This window comes from Equus caballus, chromosome X, assembly GCF_041296265.1.
Source record: "Equus caballus isolate H_3958 breed thoroughbred chromosome X, TB-T2T, whole genome shotgun sequence".
In the NCBI taxonomy this organism is placed as follows: domain Eukaryota; kingdom Metazoa; phylum Chordata; class Mammalia; order Perissodactyla; family Equidae; genus Equus; species Equus caballus.
The window spans coordinates 142993229-143020244 of NC_091715.1; the positions used below are offsets into that span (position 1 = coordinate 142993229).

General features: G+C 37.6%; 1 protein-coding gene across 1 annotated transcript in view; it reads right to left on the reverse strand.

Annotated features, from left to right (window-relative positions):
- The window catches only part of GABRA3 (gamma-aminobutyric acid type A receptor subunit alpha3), a 211036-nt gene extending 187191 nt beyond the window's left edge, over window positions 1-23845 (reverse strand). Inside the window, exon 1 of the mRNA XM_070257543.1 lies at window positions 23570-23845. The gene's annotated coding sequence lies outside the window, so the exon portion shown is untranslated. The remainder of the gene's footprint in view (window positions 1-23569) is intronic.
- Between the last annotated feature and the right edge of the window lie 3171 nt (window positions 23846-27016).

Consider the following 27016-nt stretch of genomic DNA (forward strand, 5'->3'; position numbering starts at 1 on the left):
ATGAAAATGAATATCTATTTTGTCTCTCACCAAGAAAAACCAAACACTCAAGAAAGGGGTTCATGAAGTGAAACTTGATATCTGAGAAGATATCTGAGAAGTTCTGCAAAGATCAATGACACAGGAACTCCAGTAAGTGAACATTGAACTTGTCCATTCTGGCCACAATATTCACAGCCAAATCCTGCCTGGGGCTATACGACACCAAAACATCTGGAGAGCTATCACTCGTCCATACGTATTACTTGTACATTACTTGTACAACCCTAAACATCTTAATATGAGGATACAGGTTATAGCTCAAATTATTCTTTTACTTGCCCCTGGGAGGTACTTGGCAAAGCAACAAAACCACTATTGACAGAGACTCACGGACCCACCAATTAGAGACAGTAATTCAAGAACTAAATCACCAAGGAAGGAGAGACACCCTGCATCATTTGCACAATTCCCTCAGGCTGCTGGCCTGATTTACAACCAGCCCTATGCTAAGAACGCACTGACTCATAGTCCCTTCCAACTCAGCACCCAGATTCCAAAACATGCACCCTGCAGACAAGGTGATTCAGAGCCCTGGCGCTATGCTGCGGTATCCTGCCTCTCATCCAAAGAGCTACTCTCAATAGTAGTCCCTGGGGCTTCATGCAGACAGATGAAGCTGTACACTAAAGAGGAACTGCAGATTTGTAGTTTGTCCTCAGGGTATAGGAGCTATAAACAGAAATGTGCAATGTATATTGTTAAGGTAACCTACCTTTATCTAAAAACGGAGAATCTGCAGACCAGATACAAAAATAGAGGAAGGTTACATTCAGATATGCCAATTTCAGCTTCCAGCCCTACTCAGTATATAACTAGGAACACCGTTGCAGCACAGATACTGCTCAGGATCCTCAAATGCTTCTGGAGACTGCAACATTTATAGAATTCTAACCAGGCACTCAGAAGGCAGGAGGAAATCACTCCTCCAGTAAAGATGAGAATGAGTTCTAGGATTATTTACTTCTTTTGAACCTGGGTATTAATGCAGCTGGAATGCCACTTGTAACAACGAGATACTTTTTGCAAACGTTTAGCAAGCTTACACTCCCAAAAAGCAAGAGAGTTGCTCAAACACTCAAGAAAGGGGTTCGTGAAGTGAAACTTGAAGCTATCACAAACTAATCTCAGCTGAAAACTGAGAAAGATGGATTGGAAGCAAACAAGGAATCGGGGAAAACAATACAGACCACTGAAAATGAAGAATGTTCTTAATGGGCTACCAATCTGGAAGAAGAAGAAAGAAAATGGAGAGGTCGATTAAGGGATCCAGACACAAAAACACAGCCAAGTCCTTGTGTCAGTGAGAAAAAGCAGAAGGCTGAAAGTTAAAGAAGAAAGGATGGAATTAAAAAGAGAGAAGAAGAGAGCATATATGGGCAAGTGAGACACGTCAGAAAAACTGGTAGGAAATAAATTTAGTGAAAGAAACACAATCAGAAGTACAAATTTAGCCACATCAGACTTCCTAGTGTTTGCTAAATATTCCATTCATTATTCCTATCAATCTACATCCAATATATCTCTCCAAGCCATCTTCTTTCTCTCTCTTTCCAGATACCACTCTACCAAAGTGGCACTATTGGCCTCCTCACATTCACTCTGACTACCCTTATATTGCATTAATCCATTCTTCACGCAGCAACCAGAGGGGGTACTAAAATGCAAATCAGACTACTTTACTCCCTTGCATAAAACTATTCAAAGCCTCCCTACTGTTGCTGGGAAAACACTTGAATTCAGCCTATAGGGTCCTTTAAGAATTAGCAAAATCCTACCTCTCCAGCCTCAACTCCTACTACTTGGTCCCTCACTGTTAGTACCACACAAGTCTCCTCTCACTATCCCTAATGCATTGGCACCATGCCTTCCCACTTTAGAGATGACTTAAGACCATGGCAAAACCTCCATTCTTCCATTCACTCCTCTGGAACCAATCAAAACCATTGTCTTCAACCCAAAGATTGCTTCCACATTCATTTCCTCCATTTCTATTTCAAGTTCCAACATCAACCTGGCAACCATGACTTTTTCCACACTCTTATTCTCTCTTCCTCTTATCTGTTGTGACACAACACTCCTGCTGAGAGGTAACCATACCTACCTACCTGACCTACAAAAATTCCTCTGCTATCAGTCTGCTGGCATAGTTCTAGGCAAGCCCAATGTTCCTGCCTTTATAGTCAAAAACCCCTTCTGCCTGACCCAGCCTGAGTAGACCCATACCTCCAATTACCTCACAACCTAGAGTAATACTCAGATATATGAATGTTAAAATCTATGATTACAGATTGAGCATAGAAAACTAACCAAGGGGAACTCCTTATAACTAAGGCCTCGAATGATAAGTAGTCATTATCTGAAAAGAAATTATTATCCATCTAGAAATCCCAGTGTATTATTATGTCAAACTAGCACTACAGGTTCACATAGGAAAACTCCCCTTCCTCAGCTCCAAACATACAGTAATGATACCTAAACCATAAAACATACTTTAAAAAATTAAAACACAACCACAATTGTTTAAAAAAAAAGAAAAAGAGAGAGAAAGAGGCCAATGGGGCTGAAACAAAAAAAGAAATTTAGCAATAGAAGGACCTAAAGCCACTCACCTACTAGGAAGCAAGCAGAGGCAGCCAGAAGTTCAACTCCTATGGGGCACCATAAACCAATAATATCAACTGTATGGCAGAGTAGCAAAATTAGGTCATTGCAGGAACCCAAGAGGTGAGGCAGGGACTTCCCGCCTGTGATTAATGACTTAAAAATGCTACAATGTGGGGCCAGCCCCATAGCCTAGTGGTTAAGTTTGGCACACTCCAGTTCAGCGGCCTGGGTTCACTTCCCAGGTGCTGACCTACTCCATTTGTCAGTGGCCACGCTGTAGTGGTGACCCATATACAAAATAGAGGAAGCTTGGCACAGGTGTTAGCTCAGGGCGAATCTTCCCCCGGTGAAGAGAGGAAGATTGGCAACAGATGTTAGCTTGGGAAAATCTTCCTCAGCAAAAAAGAAAAAAAAAGCTCTGAGGAACACACAAAGCTGAGACTGGCAACTGAGGTGCTAACAGAGTGGTAGGAAGTAGTAGAGATAGCTATGCAACAGAGACTTGTATCATGCCACCCACTGGCTCAAAACCTGGACCTTTGGTATCCTCATGGAACAAAAGCCCCAACCTGCCAAAATAAGAACTGATTCTGAACTGGGAAGCTGATCAAATAAAACATAATCCAGCCGAACCTAAAAGGGATGAGCATAGCAAATAGTATAACTATGAATTTTCCCATTTAAGTTAAGCTTGCACCAAGTTAAAAGTCCAAGCCTATGAAAAAAATCTTGGAAAAGGTAGTAAACAAATTCAACAAAGGTGAGGTTCCAGTCCCAGAGAAATACGGTAATTTGCAAACGGACTTTAAAATAAATGTTTAGCATCCTCAAAGAACTAAAGAAATAAGCTTATGAAAAGCAAGAACAAGAGGTTATAAAAGAAAAAAGACGTGAATCAGAAAAGGTAGATATTAAAAAAGAGAAATCCTATAAATCAAGACTATAGACTCTGAAATAAAATCTTAAAAGACAGCATAAACCCTAGACTGGATATGGCCAAGAAACTAATGAGTGAATTTTAAGATGTTTCTGAGGAATCGACCCAGAATGAAACACTGGGAGATAAAGATAAAGAAATTGACAAAATGAGAGGGAAGTTAAGAGACCTGGGGAATATAATTAGAAGCTCCAACCAAAGCCTAATCCTAATAGTGGTTCCAGAGGCAGAAAATAGTGAGTATAGAAGAGTACTAATGACCAAGAAATATATATATATACCTCTGAAATTTTATACTAATTTAAACCATTATATAATAGTGGTGGCAAAAGAAAGTCACTTGCATATACACTAAACTAAGAGTTTACCACCTACAGACTCTGAAAAGAGAAAATAATTACAAGAAATAACTATAAGGAAATATAGAAAATTATAAACTTCAAGATTTTTAAAAAATCTAAAGAGTCCCTCCCAGTTAAAGATAGTCAATTGAATATAAGCATTCACTTCTGCTTCATTCTGAAACCCCACTAAAGTGACAGTAAAAGGATTTATTTTAATTCACAAACCAAAAGGACAAAGAGAAAGGGAGATGTGACAAAGAAACAACATTTCACAAAACACTTCCAACCCTATTTGTCCTCAGAATACAAGAAATTAGATCTGTATCCTCCAAGGAAGACACTTAGAATATCCATTTCTGTTGAACCTTCTCAGGCAAGAGAAAGTACCTAAAAATATTGACATCATAGTTCTCAAGAAAACAACCTCAGCAAATAATATACCTCCTCACTCAGCATTTCCAATCAGTTTTTAATTTTCTGCTCTCAAATAGGAACAAAGAAGCAAAGAACAAAAGACCCATGAGGAAAGCCTCCAACATTAAAGATAAACAACAAAAGCAAATTTTTAAAAAAGAAATTTGGAGACAAAACACTCTTCAATGAGAAGAACAGCACAAAAAGTTATATCATTAATAACACTGAAGAGATCAGACAAGATACTCCATCTAGGAAAAAAGAACAAGTTTCTATAAGAAAAGATAATTCAAAGAATAACTTTTAAGAAGCTATTATAAATTAAAATCACAATAGAGGAAATAAAAAACTCAACAGAAGTGTTGGCAGATAAAGTTGAACATACCTCCCGAAATATAGAACATTTAGACAGGAGATGATAGACAAAAAATGTAAGGAAATTACAAAATCAACCTTAGAAGGCTAACATTTAAATAGTAGAAGGGAAGAGGAGGCAGAGAGCTAGGGAGCTGAGAGTGGGAGGGGTAGAGGGAGAGGGAGAAAATGGCAAGAAGTACATTATCAATGAAATAATTAAAAAAAAATTCTCAGAATGGAAAAGCCAATTGAGTACTCAGGACAATGTGTGGAGATAGATCCATAAGAAGACACAACATTGTCAGAACAACTAGGGGTGAAAAGAATATCCTAGATGTTTCAAGAGAAAGAGAGACAAAGTTGAGTACAGATGTTTAGGAATCAAAATGGCTTCAGACATCTTAACAGCAATTCTGGAAACTAGAGGGGACTGGATTAATGCTTTCAAACTTCTGAGGGGAAATAATTTCCAATCTAGAATTCTATACCTAAACCAACAATGAACTGTAAGTGTAGAATAAATAAATTTTTGAACAGCAGTTTCTCAACAGTATTTACCCCCACCTATGCACACTTTCTCCAAAAAGCCCCACCAATGTGAGAATGTGCTCAAACAAAAATGAAGAACAAATGAAGAAACAGGGAATCCAACTGAAGAGAAAGGGGAGGGGAATAAAAGGATGGTGATGGAGATTCCAGGACAACAGCTGTGAACAAAGCAGAGTGAGAAACCAGTCCAGATTGTAGCACAGCAGAAAAGAGTCAAGGAGCAATTTCAAGAAGATAAAATGAATAAAATATCTTATATGTCTGAATGTACTGAGAAAAGATGTAGACAACTGATAGTTTGAGCTTGGATTAGTGTTAAGTACATGAAAAATAAGCACATATTGGAAAGGTAATTATTCCAAGGAAAACAAAACAAAAATATGTGCATTAAAGGAAAATTAATAATAATATATATGGTAGTCAGAATAATTGCCTTCAAAAGACATCAACATCCTAATCCCCAGAACCTGTGACTATGTTATGTTACAGGGCAAAGTGCGATTAAGGTAGCAGGTGGAATTGAGGTTACTAATCAGCTAACCTTAAAATAGGGAGATTATTCAGGGTTATCTGGGTGGGCCCAATATTATCACAAAGGTCCCTAAAAGTGGAAATGGGAGGCAGAAGAATTAGTGTCAGAGTGATGCGATATAAAAAAGACTTGACCTGACATTGCTGACCTTGAAGATGGAGGATGGGAGCCACGAGCCAAGGAATATGGGTGGCCTCTAGAAGCTCGAAAAGGCAAAGAAATAAATATTCCCCCAGAGTTTCCAGAAAGGAACACAGCCTTGCCAACACCTTCATTTTAGCCCTGGAAAACCTCCAGAACTATAAGAAGATAAATTTGTGTTGTTTTAAGCCACTAAGTTTGTGGCAATTTGTTACAGAGCAATAGAAAAATAATACAATATATTATCTGGCTCAGCTATGAATGGCATTAACACAGTCATAATAACATAAACAAAAAAATTAAATCAATATTATGCTGCAATTAAACAAAGAGTATGGGGGTGGAGGAAGAAACTTGTATATGTTGTACAAGTAGGGGTTTTAAAAGTACCTAAATCTTTATCTTCCAGGGTGGGAAATTAACACTAAGTGCCTAAACATTTAAAATTAAGAAGGATCAATATAAGCATATTATTTAGGGATAGGACATAAATCCAAAAGGATCATCTGAAAGGGTTAAAAATTGTTGCTTCTGGGAAGAGGGCAGGGAGCTACTGTTGTTCTTTTTAACAAATCTTAGAGAAATGCTTGACTATAAACTAAGTCCTCATATAATTTTGATAAAGATCAAAACAAATTATTTAAAATCATAACAGAATATTACGAATAGCATTAGGTCATTACATTCAAAAATAGAATAAATGGATAATTTCCTATGAAAATAACAGAAGAAATAGCAAACTAGAACAGAAATTGAACCAGGAGGTTAAATATAAAATTCCCCTCCACACATCCTGTAGTAAAGGGGGAATGGGATCACATTGGAATCAAAAGTTAGTTTTATTAACCTATCATTAAAGTTAACCTTACCTTCTGCAAACTGTTCCAGAAATTAGAAACAGATGAAAAGCTATATAACCCATTTTGCGCACTTAATGTAAGATTGATTTCAAAATTCAACAGAAACAATAAGATCAATTTATGAGCATAGATAAATTTTTAAGGGAAAACATAAATAAACACCACTACATATAACCCATAATCAAGTAGATTTCTCCCAGAAATGAAAGAACAGTTCAATATCAAATAATCTATCAATTAAATTCACAATTCTGTAAAAGAAGAAAGGGACAAAATAGGCTGAATTACCTACAGTAATTTAAAAAATATATTAACATATCAAAAGAAGTATATGAACATCTCAATAAATGAAAAAAGCATGCAGTGAAATTTTCCTCCCATTCATGATAAAATCTTAGCATAATAGAAATAAAAGGGAACTTCCTTCATTTGATGAAGAATATCTACCAAAAACCTACACCAAATGCTATACTTAATAGAGACACCTTAGAAACAATCTCACTCAAGCCAGGAACAAAAATAGGACTGTTTCATCCCTATCACTAAGCTATATTATATTGTATGTCCTAGCCAAAACAATAAGAAAAGAAATATACATCAATATAAGAATTTTAAAAGAAAGACAAAATTATTGATATTTGCAGGAGATATGAAAAAACAGAAAATTCAAAAGAATCAATAGCAAATTATAAGAATGAATACGAATCTTCCAAGCTGCTAGATATAAGACCAACTTACATATATCAATTAGAAAATCTAACAGAAAAAGAATCCCAATTAACATGGCCTTAAAAATAAAAGGCATTTATCAAAAATTATCAAATTCAGCTAAATAAGTGCATATAGGAGTATTTATAGCATTAAATACTTATATTAGACAATAAAAACTCAAATCAATGATCTAAGAATCCACCTTAAGAAACTTGAAAATGAAGAGCAAATTAAACCAAAAGCAAGCAGAAGGAAGGAAATAATAAAGATAGAAGAATTTAATGAAATAGAAAAAAAGGAAAAAAATTTATGAAACTAAAAGCTGGTTCTTTGAAAAGATAATAAAATAAGTAAACTTCTATACAAACTGATAAAAAGAAAAGGAGAGAAGGTAAAAATTACCATTATCAGTAATGAAGACAAGTATGTTACTACAGATCTTACAAACATTAAAAGGATAATAAAGAAATATTATGAACAAATGTATGGAAATAAACTTAATAATGTAGATGAAATGAACAAATTCCCTGAAAGACATAAATCACCAACTCTCACTCAAGAAGGAACAGATAACCTGAACAGCCCTTTATTAAAAATTAAATTCATATGGGGCTGGCCCGGTGGCCGAGTGGTTAAGTTCGCACGCTCCGCAGCAGGCGGCCCAGTGTTTCGTTGGTTCGAGTCCTGGGCGCGGACATGGCACTGCTCGTCAGACCACGCTGAGGTGGCGTCCCACATGCCACAACTAGAAGAACCCACAACGAAGAATACACAACTATGTACCGGGGGGCTTTGGGGAGAAAAAGGAAAAAATAAAATCTTTTAAAAAAAAAATTAAATTCATAGTTAAAAACATTACCATAAAGAAAATTCCAAACAAGAAAACTCCAAAAAGCCCAGATGGCTTCACTAGTGATTTCTACCAAGCACTTAAAGAAGAAACAGTACCAATTCTACACAAACTTTTCCAGAAAATAGAAGAGAAAGAAACACTTCCTAACTCATTATATGAGGCCAGAATATCTCTTTACAAAAACCAAACAAATACAAGAAAATAAAATTGAAAGTCAATATCTCTCATGAACATAGACACCAAACAATCTTACCAAAATGTTAGCAAACGGAATCCAGAAATATATAACAAGGATAATATGCCATAACCAAGTAGAGTTTTATCCTGGGAATGTAAAGGTAGTTTAACACCTGAAAAACAATCACTGTAATTCACCATATCAACAGACTTTAAAAGATCATTTCAATAGATATAGAAAAAGCATCAGAAAAGTCCAACATATATTCATGATAAAATCTCTTAGCAAACAATGGATAGAAGGGAACTCTCTCATGTAAGAAAAATCTAAAGCTGACTTTATATTGAATGGTAAAAGACTAAATACTTCCCCCAATAAGATCAGGAGCAAGGCAAGGAGATCTGTTCTAACCACTTCTGTTCAACATTCTATTAGAGGTCCTATCCAGTTCAAATACAGCAAAACAAAATGAAACAAACAAACAAAAAGCACACAAACTAGAAAAGAGGAAATAAAGCTGTCTTTATTCCTAGACTACATAATTATCTACATAGAAAATCCCAAGAATCTTTTTTAAAAAGCTGCTAGAATTAATGTTTTGTAAGGTGATAGGCTACAAAGTCAATATATAAAAATTAATTGTATTTTTGTACAGAAATTCAAAAGTTGAAATTTTTAAAAATTCCATTTATAATAACATAAAAAATGTAATACTTAGAATAAATTTAACAAAATATAGGCAAGACCTATACACTAAAAACTATAAAAACATTGTTGAGAAAATGTAAAGAAGAATAAATAATGAAAAGATATACCATTTTCACGAATCAGGAAACTCAAGATTGTTAAGATGAAATTTCTTCTGAAACTGCTGCATAAATTTAATTCAATCCCATTAAAACTTCCAGCAGGATTTTTTGAGAGAAATTGATCAGTTGGTTATAAAATGTATACGGAAATGCAAAGGATCTAGGATAGCCGAAATATACTTTTTTTAATGAAGAACAAAGTTGGAGGATTCACAATACCTTATTTCAAGATTTACTATAATGCTATAGCACAGTTTCTCAACCCCAGCACTATTAGCATTTTGGGCTAGATAACCCTTTGTTGTGGGAGGCTGCCTGGCTTCTACTTACTAGATGCCAGTAGCAACCCCCTTCAGTTGTGACAATCAAAAATATCTCCAGACATTGCCAAAGGTCCCCTGGGGTGGGGGTGGAATTGTCCCAGTTGAACTACACTGAACTACAGTAATTGATACAGTGTGATAATGTTGCAAGGTTACACACATGGATCAAAGAGACAGAATAGAGTCCAGAAGTAGACCCACACATATATGGTCAATTGACTGTGGACCAAGGTGCCAAGATAATTCAATGAGCAAAGGATAGTCTTGTCAATGAATAGTGAAGGAAAAATTGGACATCCATATGAAAAAAATATATATATGCCTGGAAATTTACCTTGCCCCAAAGACAAAAGTCATCTAGACATGCTTTAAAGATATAAATCAAAGAACTAAAACTATAAAATTCTAGAAGAAAACAAATGAGAGGATCTTTTTGAACTTAGTTAAGGCAAAGACTTCTCAGAAAACAAAAGGTAAAAGTCATAATAGAAAACCCACATAGAAAATAAAGACCAGTCACAGAATGGGAGAAAAATATTTTCAAAATGCATATCTTCTAAAGGAATATAATACATATATCATATAAACTTATAAATTATATATATATATAAAATCTTAAAACTCAGTAAGAGGAACACAAATATCCCAATATTAAAACAAGCAAACAATCTGAATGGACATTTCTACAAAGAAGATATACAGATGGCCAATAAGCACATGAAACATGTTCAGCATCATTAGTCATAGGGATATGCAAATTAAACCACAATGAGCTACCACTACACATTCAACAGTATAGCTAAAATAAAGACTGACAAGGCAAGATACAAAGTTAACATACAACGGTCAATCACTTTCCTATACACCAGCAATCAACAGTTGAAATTTGAAATAAAAAACACAGCACTATTTACATTAGTACCAAAAGATGAAGTACTTATACATAAATCTAAAAAAAATACATATAATATCCATATGAGGAAAACTACAAAACACTGACGAAGAAAATAAAAAAATATCTAAATAAATGGAGAGGTATTACATGTTAAAGGATAGGAAGATGCAATATTGTTAAGTTCAGTTCTTGCCAACTTGATCTATACATTCAACACAATGCCAATCAAAATCCCAGCAAATTATTTTGTGGATATCAACAAACTGATTCTAAAGTTTATATGGAAATGCAAAAGACCCAGAATAGTCAAACAATACTGAAGAAGAGTAACATGGCTGAAGGACTGACATAACCCAAATGCAAGAATTATTATAAAGCTACAATAAACAAGGCAGTGTGGCATTGGTGAAAGAATAGACAAATAGATCAATGGAATAGGATAGAGACGCCAGAAATAGATCCACACAAATATATTCAACTGATCTTTGATAAGGGAGCAAAGGTAATACTATGGAAAAAGGATGCTCTTTTCAACAAATGGTGCTGGAACAACTGGACATCCACACGTACAAAAATGAATCTAGACCCAGACCTTACAACTTTCACAAAAATTAATTCAAAATGGATCACAGACATAAATGTAAAATGCAAAACTATAAAATTTCTAGAAGATAACATAGGAGAAAATCTACATGACCTCGGTTTTGGTGATGACTTTTTAGATACAATACCAAAAGCATGATCCATGAACCAAAAAAGTGATAAGTTGAACTTCATTAAAATTAAAAATGTTTGATCTGCAAAAGACGCTGTTAAGAGAATGAAAATACAAGACATAGACTGAGAGAAAATATTTGCAAAACACATATGAGAAAGGATTCATATCCAAAATATTCAAAGAACTCTTAAAACTCAAAAATAAGAAAACAAACCACTCAGTTAAAAATGGGCAAAATATCTGGACACCTCAGCAAAGAAGATATATGAATGACAAAGAAGCACATGAAAAGATGCTCAACTCATATGTCATTCAGGAAATGCAAAGAAAAACAACAATGAGTTGCCACTACACATCTATTACAACAGCCAAATCCCAAACACTGACAACACCAAGTGCTGGTGAAAATGTGGAGCAACAGGAACACTCAATCATTGCTACTGGAAATGCAAAATGGTATAACCACTTTGGAAGACAGTCTGGCAGATTTTTACAAAGCTAAACATAGTCTTACCATATTATCCAGCAATTGCGCCCCTTAGTATTTACCTAAATGAGTTGAAAATTTATATCCACACAAAAACCTACACATGATGTTTATAGCAGCTTTATTCATAATTGCCAAAACTTGGAAGCAACTACAATGTCTTTCTATGGTAAATGGGAAAAAGAGACTGCGGCTCATCCAGACAATAGAATATTATTTGTCAATCAAAAGAAATGAGAGATCAAGTCATGAAAATGCATGCAAGATTCTTAAATACACATTGCTAAGTAAAAAAACCCAGTCTGAAAAGGCCACATGCTGTATTATTCCAACTATATGACATTGGGGAAAAGGCAAAACTAAGAGACAGTTACAAGATCAGTGGTTGCCAGGGGTTCAGGGGAGAGAGAGGGATGCGTAGGTGGAGCACAGGGGATGTTTAGAGCAGTGAAATATTCTACATGACACTATAATGGTGAATATATGAAATACATTGGTCAAAACTCATGTAACTGTAGAACACAAAGAATGAACACAAATGTAAACTATGGACTTTAGTTAATAATAACTATATATCAATATCTGTTCATCAATTATTAAAAATGTACCACATTAACAAAGGTGTTAATAATAGGGGAAACTGGGGATAGGTGGGGATACAGTAACTCTCTATACTTTCCATCCAACTTTTTTGTAAATCTAAGATGCTCTAAAGATAAAGTTTATTAATTAAAAAAAAAAGACAAAATACCAAGTGCTGGTGGAGATGTTGAACAACTAGGACTCTCATACACTGCTACTGGGAATACAAAACAGTATAGCCACTCTGGAGAACAGTTGGCCGTTTTATATAAAGTCAGACATTCATTTCCCATATAACCCAGAAATTCCCCTCATAGATATTTACCTAATTATAAATGCAAATATACGTGCAAACAAAAACCTGTACAAGAACATTTATAACAGTATTACTTGTAATAACCAAAAAGTGAAAATAACTCAAATGTCCAACAACTAGTAAATAGATACACTTCTCAGCAGTAATCCATTAACTACTGCGGCCAGCCTGGTGGTGCAGCAGTTAAGTGCGTGCGCTCTGCTTCAGCGGCCCTGGGTTTTCCGGTTCGGATCCCAGGCACAGACCCACACTCCACTTATCAAGCCATGTGTGGCAGGCATCCCACACATAAAGCAGAGGAAGATGGGGCATGGATGTTAGCTCAGGGCCAGTCTTCCTCAGCAAAAAGAGGAGGATTGGCAGCAGATGTTAGCTCAGGGCTAATCTTCCTCAAAAAAAAAAAAGAAAGAAAGAAAAAACTAACTACTGAAACATGCAACAACATGGATGAATCTTAAAAATATGTGCTAAGTGAAAGAAGTTAGACACAAGAGGCTACACACTATATGATTCCATTTATGTGATATTATAGAACAAGCAAAATGATAAAGACAGAAAACAGATCAATCGTTGCCCAGGGTTCTAAGTAGGGGAAGAGAATTGACTGCAAAGGGGGACAAGTGAAGTTCTTGAGGTGAGGGAAAATTTTTACATCTTTGTCATTGTGGTAGTTGTACTTATATGATCACATATGTTTGCCAAACCTCTTCAAAATGTATACTTTCAAAGGGTAAATTTTATTTTATGTAAATTACACCTTACTAAACCTGACTGGGAAAATAAAAGATGCCCAGGAATATGTCTTATATGTAAGAGTATTATTAATAAAATTACAAACCTTTCTCAAAGATTATAAAAGTAGACTTGAATAAATGCAAAGATACAACGTATTCATAAATGGGAAATCTCTATCAAAAAGATGTCAATTCTTCCACAAATGATTCTACAGATTCACTAAAATTCCAAGAAAAACCAAATGATTTTTTTTCAAATTTGGAAATCTTATTTTAAAATTAAGCTAAGGGCCAAAAATAATCGACAATTCAGAAAGAACAAGAAAAGTGGTGTGGGTAACAGCAGAGAGTGAACAATAACTTGACCTTACAGATCTCAAGATTCATAATTAAAACAACACAAGTGTAGACAAATGAATTAATGGAGCATATAGACAGTCTAGAAAGAGACTCAAGCATTATAGAAACTAGGTAAAACGATGGAGTTTGCATTCTAAATCAGTCGTGTATAAATGATATTAAAACAAATGGTATTTGACATAGAAAAATATCGACCCATATTTTACATCACTTGCCAAAATAAAATCCATATGGTTTTAAAAAGTAAATGTAAAGAAAAATTCTAAGATACTTCAAAGAAAATTTGGAGAACATTTTTTATGATCAAGGGATGAGAACATTTTTTTTTTTTTGAGGAAGATTAGCCCTGAGCTAACTGCTGCCAATCCTCCTCTTTTTGCTGAGGAAGACTGGCCCTGAGCTAACATCCATGCCCATCTTCCTCTGCTGTACATGTGGGATGCCTACCACAGCATGGCTTGCCAAGTCCGCATCCGGGATCCAAACTGGTGAACACCGGGCCACCGAAGCAGAACATGCGAACATAACTGCTGCGCCACCGGGCTGGCCCCGAAAATATTTCTTAAACATGACACAAAAGTCACAATTCATGAAGGACAAGATTTGTAAATTCATCATGAAAATTTAAAACTTCTGTATGATAAAGGACCCATAAACTAAATAGAAAGCCGAGGTGACATAGTAGAATCAGATATATGCCACATGTATAACTTACAAATAATTAGTATCCAGAATATATAAAGAACTCTTATAAATCAGTAGGTAAAAAGCAACGAAACAGAAAAATGAGCAAATGCGAGTGGCTCTGGGTGCTGTGTTTTACAAGGACACGGAGAAAAACGAATGGGGGAGACATAAGGGAAGGTAAAGTTTATCTGCAACGTTTTATTTATTTCATTAAAATGTATCTGAAGCACAAATGACAAAACGCTAATACTTTTTCATTCTGGAGCAGTATGTATGTGGTTATTTGCTCATTGTTTTAGATGCTTCTCTGAGTTTCTTTCTAAATATTTTAAATTCTTCAAAATTAAAAAAAAAACAAGAAAATGAACTTGTAAACTATAAATTTATAATAAATTTGAGAAAAAAATAGAAGTTAAAATTATAAATAGCAATTTCCCTGTATACCAGTCATAATAAATTAGTGGAAATAATGATGGAAAAATCCCCTTCACAAAATTAAAAGCATAAAATAAATGTTACTGCCATTATATACTCTATACAGTAGACAAATTGAGGCTTAGAGACTACACAGCTAGTAAGTAGAAGAGCTGAAGTAACAAAAATTACTTTAAATTACAATAATACTTAAACTTCATAACTAGGACAAGAAGAGACAGACTAAAAGAAATGGAAAATAGATAAATCCCAAAGAGAACCTACTATATATAACAATTTATATATGTTAAATGTGGCATCACAGAATTATGAATTACGAATTATTCAGTATTTGGTACTGTGAAACAATTGAAGGGGAAAACAATTTGGAAAATTACCTCACACCACACACCAAAATAAATTCCAGGGCGATGAAACAATTAAAAATAAGAAATAAAAGCTAAAACAAAATCCATTTAAACACTTACGGGGAAAAACTTCTTAAAAATGAAGTCCTCAGAAAAAATTACAAATGAAAAGATATATATAATTACATAAAAGTTAATTCGTGCATAAAAGTCAATTTAAAGCACAAACTTGAAAAATATTTCCCCTATATACCACAGAAGAAAGGTCTAATATCTACTAAATGTATGCATACAAATGAATAAGAAACACGCAAGTTCTTGATAGAAAAATATATACAGGTCATAAATATATGGTCATAGGAAGGAAATAAAAGTGACCGAGAAACACAAGAAAGTATTCATGCTCACCATAACAAGAGAAATATATTAAAACAGTAAGATACCATTTTGCGTCTATCAGATCGGCAAAGATGTTAAAAGAATTACAATAGTCAGCACTGGCATGTAGAAGCAGAAATCGGCTGTCTTTACAGTAGGACAACTTCACATATATATCAAGAGCCTTTAAAAATTTAATATCCCTAGGCCCACTAACACCTCTTATAAAAACTCATCTTAAGAAAATCATTCATTCAACAAGTATTAAGTAAGAATCTACAATGTGTCAGATATTGTTCAAGGTACTGGGAGATACAACGGTGAACAAAATAGAGAAAAATCCCTGTGCTCAAGGGGCTTACATTTCAATTTAAGGATCCAGACAATAAATAAGTAAAATATCTAGTCTATAAGGTGATGATACAGATCATGGAGGACAAAATAAAGCAAGAAAGGAGAATAGTGAGTGTTGGGGGAAAAGTGTTTACATTTTTATGTGTGGTCATTAGAGAAAACCTCACCAAGGTGACATTTGAATAAAGACCTGTAAGAGGTGAGGTTCAAAGAAGCAAAGATTTATGTATAGAGGTGTACATTACAGGGCTATTCATGATAACTTACAAGTGAAAATAATTTAAATGACCAATACGGGATCTGTTAAATAATGGTATAAATTGTACAACTGAAAATTATGCAGCCATCAAAAATTCTTTGAAGGCTGTTGAATGACATGGGGAAATGCTCACAATAAAATAGCAATGGAGAAGCCAGATATAAAATAGTACATATAAGATATGATCCCAATTATGTAAACATGGAAACACATCTGGAAGGAAGGAGAGCAAGTTATCTTTGGACTAGGTATTTAGAAGTGATTTGTGTTAACTTCTCTCTGTTTCCCAAATTTTCTACTATGAGGCTGTTTTATTTTATAACTAGGAAAAAAACAGTTTAAAGGTAGATATTACACCCTTAAGGTAGATGAATAAATATACAAATTTTTTCAAATGGCAGTGCTGGTCAGCCATGCCTAGAGTCCTGGGTCCAGATTCGGACACTATGTATTAAGGGTGACACTGAAAACTGAAGCATCTCTTATAGAAGATACTCAAAATATACGCCATGTGAGCTCAAAAATTGGGAGTATATGGACTGGAGAAAAGATAATAAGAAGAACAAACTATCTTTAAACTTCTGAATGGCTAGTACAGGGAAGGGAAATGGAAATTACTCACCATTGCTATTGCTCCAAGGAGCAAGACCAATGGGGTGGATTCAGAAGTCAGATATCAGGCCAGTATGAAGAACTTGCTAACAGTCACAATTGTCATCAGGTGGTGTTAAGCAACCTTTCCTGGAACTACGCACACTGAAAATAGATGACCATATGTACTGGGTGATAAGACTGCCATCACAAGATTGGTAAGGACCCTGCTATTTCTGAGCTCCTCTTGCACTATTTTAAAAAGTTATTTTATGCTATGATCACTAACATAATTCCATCCCCATGCCCTCTCCTTCCCTTGAAAAAGTCTATATAATACTTGACTCCTTTTAAAAAACCATTTTTGAAAGAGAAAAGCACCCTTAAAAACATATACCCTGGAGATGTTTATTCTTCCTTCTGTGTATGGTGAGAAGACATACTGTGTACAAACATCAATAACTTTAAAATCATGTTTTAAGTATAAAAAATGTTTTTTCTATTACTAACCAATATTTCTCTTTACTGTAGATCTTCTCCCTAGGAAGAGACTGCCTGGACCACTACATTTCAGAATACGAGATAATCACCTTCCTCTATTTCGCAGAATACTGCACCATTTTCTTTTCAGTGCCCTTAGTTTATTTCAAAGTAGAAGTAGTGAAAATATCACCCAATATCCAGATTTACTACAGATTTTAGAATACAGTCAGTTCTTTCCTTTCAGGACAGTCACGATTTCAGCAATCACAAGAATGGAACAAGCGAAAGGCCTTCCTGTGATCTCTTCCAAACCCTGTGAATACTCCCCAAATTAGCAATATTCAGAATTCCATATAAAATCCTTTCTGTTGCTTAAATAAGTGGCTGAGCCTGAACTACTTGCACAGGACCATAAGAGTGTAGTATAGACAGAGCACGAACTACAGAACCTTACAGCTGAGAGAGTCGTTATAAATCATCTAGGTTTAGTCCAACACGCCTTATTTCACAGTTATGCAAACTGAGGCTCATATAAGACAAGTGATTTGTCACAAGAAGCTAAGTCAGCACGCGAGCTAGGACTAGAATCTAGACTAGGCTATCTGAAATCCCATTTTAAGAGAGATTTTTAATATCCAATTCTTCATAATATTTTCTTAACAAGTACCTCTTTCTCTAACTTGTTGAATGGGGAGAGTCGGGGATCTGTGAAGAATGCTGGCTCATTGAAAGTTTCAATTAAGCAACATGACATATAACCCAGTTTTCAAGTAAGCCTGGGCTCCCATGGGCATGAGGTTGGAAGGAATCTTACCTTTCCTTACAGCACTATCATCTGCCAAATATCTGCAAAATGGATACGTGTCATCCAATCTTAACTGTTAGCAGGCATTGTAAGCATCAGAGTGGGGAGGACTATTAGAAACTGGGTATCATTTATCAGTACTCAACTCTGCTGAAATGTCTAATAATGTTGACCACACCTTGTTCTTAAAGCAGTACATTTTCCTCTACACACTAATCACAATGTATAACTATATATTTCAATAGTTTGTAGAATAATGTATATCTCCCCATCTAAACCATACGCCCCAAGGTGGTAACAACCATGTCTATTTGCTCACCATTATATTCTCTTCGTAAATGGTATGTATTCAATAAATATTATCCAACCAATGGATGAGGCCTCTCCTCTCTTGGCTCTCTCATAATACTGTACTCTCATAATTTTCCTTTCTCATGTCTGACCTCTCCTCCCTTGTAGCCTTCACACAGGCTTGTCTTTTGTTTTCCCATATCCTAAAGATAAGCATCCCCCAAAGAAGAGACCCTTGGATACCTTTTTTCTACTTCAAGTATTGCCTCTATATCAATGACTCTCAAATCACTCTCTCCAGCTGACTTCTTTCCAGAGCTCCAATTCCACATTTTTTCAGCTGTACTCAGTACCTCTTGCTGGGCTATAGCAATACTAGTACCTGTGTGACCTCAGTCAAATCAAGTCACTCCCCTTCACAGGATCAGTTTGCTCAACCATAAAATGAGAAAGTTGCCCCTCTACTGCACATAGAGCAAAGTCTTCATTTTCTAGGCTAGCATGCAATATTATTTATAGTCAAGCCCTCCACCTATGTTGCCAAACGTTTCTCACATACTTTCACCACACACTTTACTCCAACGCAACTGAGCTCCTCACTGTTCCTCTGCTTTTTTTGGCCTCTGCCTAAAACACCTTTCTCATCCCCTAACCTCTGCATATCCAAAGTCTGTCTAAGCTTTGAAGCCCAGTTCAAACACCACTTCCAGGAAGCTGTCTTTGATCACTTTGGCTGCAAGCCCTTAGCCTCTCTTTTATGGGTGTGGATCTCATTCCTCTAGTATTCTAGTTGTTTGTTTATTTCCTCTCTCTCTTACTTGACTGTGTCATCTTGGAGGGCAGAGGCTATTTCTAAATCAGCCTGTATCTCCCACACTGCCTTTGGTTCATAGTATGCACTTAGTAACATTATACTGAATGGATTCAGTCTAGGCCATATCAGTCACCTGGCTTAAAAGCCTTTAATCAGCCCCTGTGTTTCTGGAATAAAGACCAAAATCCTTACAATGGCCCACTCCAGCCACGTCAGCTTTTGTTCAATTTCTCAAATTCGCTATGCTTCTCCCATTTCAGGGACATTGTACGTGCTCTTACCTACATCTAAAAAAACTGCTCCACCCCCTCCAGCAGCCCCACTTCATCTCCATGTCTCTATACAGCCTTAATATCACTTCTTCAAGGAAGCTTTTCTTAAACCCCAAGCTAGATAGGTTTCCTCTGTTACATACCTTCAGAAACCCACTCCCCCCCTTACTTTTCCTTCATAGCATTTATTGCTGACTGAAACAACACAGTTGTGTGATTATCTGATTTATGGTCTCTTCCACACCAAACTATAAGCTCCAAGTAAGCAAGGACTGTGTCCGTTTGGCTCACCTTTGTATCATATCATCTGCACAGTGCCTAACCACATCACTGAATAAATAGCTGTTGAATGACTGAACTGATGAATGACTGAGTTAAGGGTAAAGACTTGGGGCTTAGAGTGTACAAAATCTTTGTCTGGTTTCCTATAATTCCTTCAAAGGAAAATTGGGATGCCAGGTAGCTCTCCTGGACAGGTAAACTGGCCTTCTATTCACCACAAGAAATTTATAAAATAGGCCTCTAAAATGCTGGAGGGAAACCTTTCTTTAATGAATGTATGGCCCCAAAAAGCATAACTAACACCAAATGGTTTGTTCATTCACTTAACAAACATACACTAGGCATCTACTCTGTGCCACACATTAGGCTAGTGGCTGTTGATACAATAAACTGGACTGATATAGCCCCCTACTTGCTTGGAATATATAATCTAAGAAAGGAATTTATAGAAGCTTTAAAAAAATCTTTATGGCAGTCACAACACCTGAGTAATGCCACTTTGTGAGGATATTAAGTTCTCTATCAAAGGAGAGATTTAACCTGAATGTGAAAGATCATCTGGCAGAGATGATTCAGAAATTATAACTGGGCCCAATCTGGGCCTCTTACGATGGGCATGTAGCCTAGACCAGCGCTGCTCAAAGTGTGGTCCAGAGATCAGTGCCTGTCTGCAAACTTTTATTGCTAGGCAGCAATGACCTAAGTGCAGAAATTGAGAATAAGCACTTACAAAATGTTAGAGCAATTTGAAGAAAATAATTTTACGTCTGTTGAATCTGATAATAAAAATGTGAGTTTATATTTTGTATGTCTTTTCTTTCATTTTCTAGTAATTTGCAGTTAATGTATTTTACTAAATAACAGTCTGTGATGAATTGGAAATTTTAAAAAACTGGTCCTTCACCAAGACAGTTTGAAAAGCACTGGAACAGCAGGTTCAGGATTACCTGGCAGCTTGTTAAAATGCAAAATCTCAGGCCCCACCCCAGACCCTCAAATCATAATTAGCATTTTAACAAGATCCCCAGGGAATTCTTTTGCACATTAAAGTTAGAAAAGCACTGGCCTAGATGATTTCTGAAGCCCCTTAGAACACTGAGATGTTATAATTTACTTCAGCTAGAGAACTGCAGAGCTGAAAGACCCTTGGTGACAGAGTCCACCTCATCATTTTATAGATGGAAAAACTTGGATCCATGAGGTCCATGGAGAATAAGTCATGTGTCTAAGGTAATTGGCAAATTAGCAAAGCTAGGAATAGAACTCAAGTTTTCTAACACCCAAGTCAGTTTCCCATTCTAGCACACTGCATGCTCACTCTTATTCCACCCAATCTCACTTTGTACCAACCCCTCAGTGATGTCATTATTTCTGAGATACTTTCTGATATAACAATTTATTCATCTACCTTCCATATACTGTGTGAACCTTGAATCATACTATTTCAAGTGTCTTCTTTATGAGAATTGCCCTTAATCCCTGCTTCTCAAATCTTACCACATGTCTATTGTCTGGCTGCTATATGGGGCTATTCTGGGGCTTCAGAAGGACTAGCACCAACTAATTTCTGGTCTTTAGGAAAAGAGAGCTTCTTTGTTCCCATCAGTCCACTTGCTATCAGATAGCAAGCTTTACCAAGGAAGAGAACACATACTATCAAGGCTGCTTTAGAAAGCTCAGTACTATCAGTTTGTGGCTGACAAACAAGAGAATGGTGTACTAGGCCATATTAATAAGTCTAGCCTGCAAAATCAGGCAAATGATGACCCTTTACTTGTGGTCTTGGCAGATCTGAAGTTTGAGGGGAGAGGTATGATTACTGTCTTCAACTATCTGAAGAGCTATTATTAAGAAGAAGCAAATTTGTTCCAGATAGGCCCAAAGAACCAATGAATAGAAGTCACAGGGACACAGATCTTGGCTTATAATGGGGATTACTTTCTGACAATCAGAGTTGCTCAAAGATAGAAAGAACAATCTAATAAGCTCTCTGTCACTGCAGGGAGTTCAAATAGAAGTTAGTCAACGAATTGAATGTTTAGGACAGATTCAAGAACTGGGTGAAGTAAAGCTTAATGACCCTTAGAGATCCTTCCAGTTCCAAGGTTTGAATGTTCTAAAATTTTCAGGACAGGGTGACTCCAAGCTGTCAGAAAATAAGAGCAAGATCTGGTCCTAAAAGGAGCAGCCTTTTGCTGGATGTGAGATGGATGAGGCTATGATAGTGGAAAAGTGAAGTCTTTCCCAGCATCCTTTTTAAAGGAAAGCCTTTTGGGCAGCCCCTCCAGGAAACCCAGGTGAGGCTTGGCTCCATGATGCAGCCACTATGCCCCACTCTAAGTTTCCGTTACTGTACACGAAGGCCAAGCTACTACTTTCCAAAAAGATCTCGCCAAGTACTTACATTTGCTTAACAAAGGTGCAAAATTCTCCCCAAGGAGGCAGTAGTGCTTAATGGTCAAGACAATGCCTTCTGGAACCAGGCTGCCTGTGTTTTAATTCCCAATTGGGACCTTTAATTACTCTGTAACCTTGGACAAGTTATTTAACCTCTCTGTGCCTCAGTTTCCTCATTAGTAAACCAGGGATAATAATAGTGTCTGCTTCAAAGGGTTGATGTAAGAATAATACACATTAAACCCTCAGCCTAAGATCCAAAACATACTAAGCAGTCATCAATGTTAGCAATTAGTATTGTTGATGTTATAATTACTACCAGGGGCATGGCAGTGGCGCTAACTCAAAAGGCCCCCATCAAACAGCCTGACCCCTTCCCCTACCAATTCAAAGGGGCTATACCACAAGAGCTTCAGCCCGTCCTTGCATAGCTCCAGACATCCAGAATCTCCAGACCCCCAATAAACCATACCATTCACACCAGGAATCCTGGCTCCTCACCCTGCTCTCTCTAAATCCAACAGCCACCCCTCCCCTAGTCCTCCTGCCTATGCCACCCACAGCCACAGTTAGAGAGGCAGCAAACTGGGAAGCCAGTTCCAGACCAACCATCAAGTGTTTCCTCTCTCCCAAGGACACAGCTGCACCTAATACCATGCCTACCAGTGAGATGGGTGGGGTATCTGAATCCCTGGTCTAGCCTGTCAGCTCAACTACCTGGGATGGGGAGTGGGCAGGTAATGGGCCTTCCCATAGGGAAGCAAGAGAAGCCTCCCAAGTTTGTGAAGGAACTCAGGCCCAACCCCACAATGAGCCCCTTAAAGGAAGGGGGAAGGTCTCAACCTGCTTTCAAAGGAAGCAGTTATTTACAACTTTCTACTCACTTGTATCTGGGGGAGGTAATGGGGAGAAGAGGAAAGGAGCTGCATGGTATTCTCCTTCTTTCTCATTTCCAGCAACAAGAAGCAGCTGCAGAGAAAGAGTTAAAGGAGGAAGGAAGCTCCAGCCATTACCCCATCCCCGTGCCTAGAGCTGTCTGGGGGGTCATGACAGTGCTGTCTGCTCTGGCTGGGGGCCACTCGGTGGCTTTCTGCAGCAGCTGGTGAGCCCCCCAAGCAATTTGCAAGGTCAGTGCTGACCTGCTTCCAAAGAGGAACAAAACAATTCACTGACAATGAAGCAAATCGCGCATACACCACATCGCAACCCCCTCCCCAAATCAGGTTTTACCCTAGTGCCTCCCTGCCCAGATGCTGACTCTGGGCTTCCATCAGCCCCACTGGGGAACCCAGGATAGCATCACAGCTGCAGAGCATGTCTCGCCTCCCCTGCCAACCCAAGGAGACTCTCAGTACGGGGGAGAGATGCTATCGCTAAAGGAGACCTGAGCTTGGGGGAGGGGGAAGGAGGGACGTCTATGTTTCTTACCAAGCGCCACAGTCACTTCCTCGAAGCGGAGAGCAGAGAAGGATGAATGAACTGAAACAAGTTGGAGGTTGAGCCCCCACAGAGCTCGGCTTCCTCTTCTCTTTCTCTGGATCTCTCTCCTGATCCTTCTCTCGTCTGTCTCTGGTTTGCTCGCTAGCTTGCGCGCGCTCACGCTCTCACTCTCCCTCTCTCTCTCCCTCCCCCTCCCTCTCCCTCCCTCTCCCTCTCCCTCCCTCTCCCTCTCCCTCCCTCCCCCTCTCTCTCTCCCTCTCCCTCTCTCTCTCTCCCTCTCCCCCCCAGTCTCTTTTCTTTCTCTCTCTCCCCCTCACTCTCCCTCTCCCTCCCTCTCTCCCTCTCTCTCCTTCTCTCCCTCCTCTCCCTCCTCCCCTCCCCCTCCTCTCCCTCCTCCCCTCCCCCTTTGCTAGATTTGGATTCACCACTGCCTGGTGCTGAGCACGCGGCTCTGTGCTGGGGCTCTGAATACCACGCTGCAAGGCTTTGGATCTGTGGTTGTTTCAGGAAAGACTAAAGTAGTGTTTTATTTTTTAAGGTATCAAGTAGAGAAATACAGGGAAGCTCAGAGAGAAGTGGAGGAGCAGAGGAAGCAAGGGGAAGAGAAAGAGAGCAAAAGAGTAAGAGCAAATAGGAGGATAAAGGAAGTATGGATTATCGTAGCTGATGTGTGATGCTTACTAGCTGCTCCGAGACAGAAGATAAGTGGTCTGTCTCCCTTACATCCCTATAGGCGTGCCTTCTTAGCCCAGGCTCCAAATAAAGGTTTGACAGTCCTGTCTGTTCACATTCCATCTTTGAGGGCAATAATGAGCTAAAAAATGTACATCAAAGAGATTGTCATTCTCACCCGACTAAGAAGAAAATGTTCAGCCACACTGATCTCCTAATGACCTAACTGCCACCCCCACCCCCAACCAAGTAGAAGTGTGGACCCAATTCAGAACTGTCAGCTGGAGCTTCCCTCCAGGCAAAATAGACAAGCAGCAAAACCACAATGCTCTCCTTTTAAAAACTCCTGAAGGGAATGTAGGTGTACATAAGGTCGTGAGCCTACATATGAGTTTGCACAAGGGGGGAGAGGAGACCAAGGCGGGGAAGGAGATTAATTAACTCAAAGTATAAAAGAATTATATTCCCCTTAAGGCAGAAAAACAAACTGAGCAAAGTACAGTAACAATGCAACTGAGGGTGGAAAGAAACCTAGGCTAAGAATAAAGTAAAGGAACTTAGGTTTGAGTCCTGCCTTTGAAAATTACCCCACCCTTACCTTTGACAAGTAACTTCTTTAATCTGGCCTTCATTATCCTCAACAGAAAAATGAATGGCAATGGATATAGATGATCTTGAAAGATCCTTTCAGGCCTAACAATCTAGGCTCTAAAACAGGAAAATCTCAAGTGAAGGAGGAGTTGATCTGTGAAGAGTGAAATACAGACTACCAAATTTCAAAAGTTCTCCAAAGGTAAGTCCCCAAATGGGACCAGAAATCACAGACACAACACTAAATTTTGAGTGTTTCAGGGGCAATGCAAATATGAGCATATCTGTAAAGAGCTGCCCCTATCAAAGAATTCAGCTTCCACATACATATAATGATTAGCATAAAAGTTTTCTTAATCAAACCCCTCATACTGTGATTTCCAGCCCATTTAGTCAGAGAATCAAAATGGTCATTCAGGGCATCTAATTGAACATGAGTTATGTTGGGTGTGTTAAGTATACTTGCCTCAATATATACAGTGACTGGGACATGGAAAGCATTTAAAAATTTTCCCACAGTGTGCTAATTCTACTTAAACTACTAGCCTGTTGGGGTTTTCCCTTCTATATTCCTAAGACTCTCTACTCCTGTCCAGTGAGGCACATGTGCCCCACTCTAACTACACTTCTTCAAAAGCATATACCCATACATCGAATATATAGATAGATAGGGATCCATAGGCTCAGAGTCACTAAGCTGAAAGACCCATAAAGACAACCGTCTCATTGTGCAGAAAGAGAAACTAGCCTGCAGAATAAAATATAGCTCACACGTCATAGTAAATCAGTGACAGAATCAAGACCAGCACCCAGACTGCTGACCCCACGTACAGTATTTTTGTCTACCAAAGCAACATGTAAGTTGTACATAAAGCAAGTGTGTATGTGAGCACATAGCTATGCACAATCCTTCCTGAAGAGGTACACAATTTTGTGTGTACATTTTTTTTGCGTAAATGTCCATTGGATTTAATGAATTAGCAAAACTGCAAAAAGAAACGTTATGAACTGGCATAAAGTTGCTGTATTATTTCCTAGGGCTGGCATAACAAATTACCGTAAATTTGGTGGCTTAAAACAACAGAAATTTATTGTCTCACAGTTCTGGAGACCAGAAGTCTGACATCAAGATGCTGGTATGGCCACACTTCCCCCAAAGGCTCTAGAGGAGAATCTTTCCTTGCCTCTTCCAACCTTCGGTGGCTCTTGACATTCCATGGATTGTGGTAGCATCATTCTAATCTCTGCCTCAGTCTTCAAATTGTCTTCTCCTCTGTGTCTCTGTGTGATCAAATTTCCATGTCTTTTCTCTTATAAAGACACCAGTCATTGGATTTAGGGCCCACCGTAAATCTGGGATGATATCATCTCAAGATCTTTAACTAAGTACTTCTGCAAAGACTGGACATCCAAATCAGATCACATTCTTAGGTTCTGAGTGGACATGAATTTTTGGGAGACACTATTCAACCCATTACAGTGGGCAACTTCTATTTTTGTCAAATAAAGATACCATACAAATAAACCACCTAAGGTACCATCAATTTTTAAATATTAAAAAAGATTTAATACAAATAAGTTAGATGAAGACACTCTTATAACAAAAACTATTCTTTAAGTCATACAATTTTAGCTGTGTGGAAAATTAATAGCATTTTCATAAATGTTTTCAGTACATGCAAACCCCAGAAAACCTTACTAGGACCACTTCTGGTAGTGGTAGAGCAGTTTGTATCAAACCAATCCTGCTGCAGATAACAGCAATAAACTCTGAACAAAAATAAACAAAACAACAATCTGAATGTATTGGAAAGTAATCATAAGCAGGAATAAATTAGAAGAGAGTTGACAATTGGAAGAAAGGAACAACACCTAGGTGAGTTTTCCCTTTTTTAGGAATTTTTACCTAAGGGCAGGCCTCAGGCCAAAGTAGTAACTAAAACTCTAGAGAAACTACAGGTGTTGCAGCTGTTAAATGTTTGACAACTGGCTCTCCAGGAAAAAATAAATAAAAGCCTGATTCATAGAATTTCCCAGTTTCCATAGTGTAAATACTCCCACCATGAACAATTCCATCAACGTGAAGTTGGGAAGAGATGTGCACAGTTGGCTTTCACAAGCCATTGCCATTTGGCTACCTAGCACAACTGTTCAGATTCCTAGTGGCTTGAA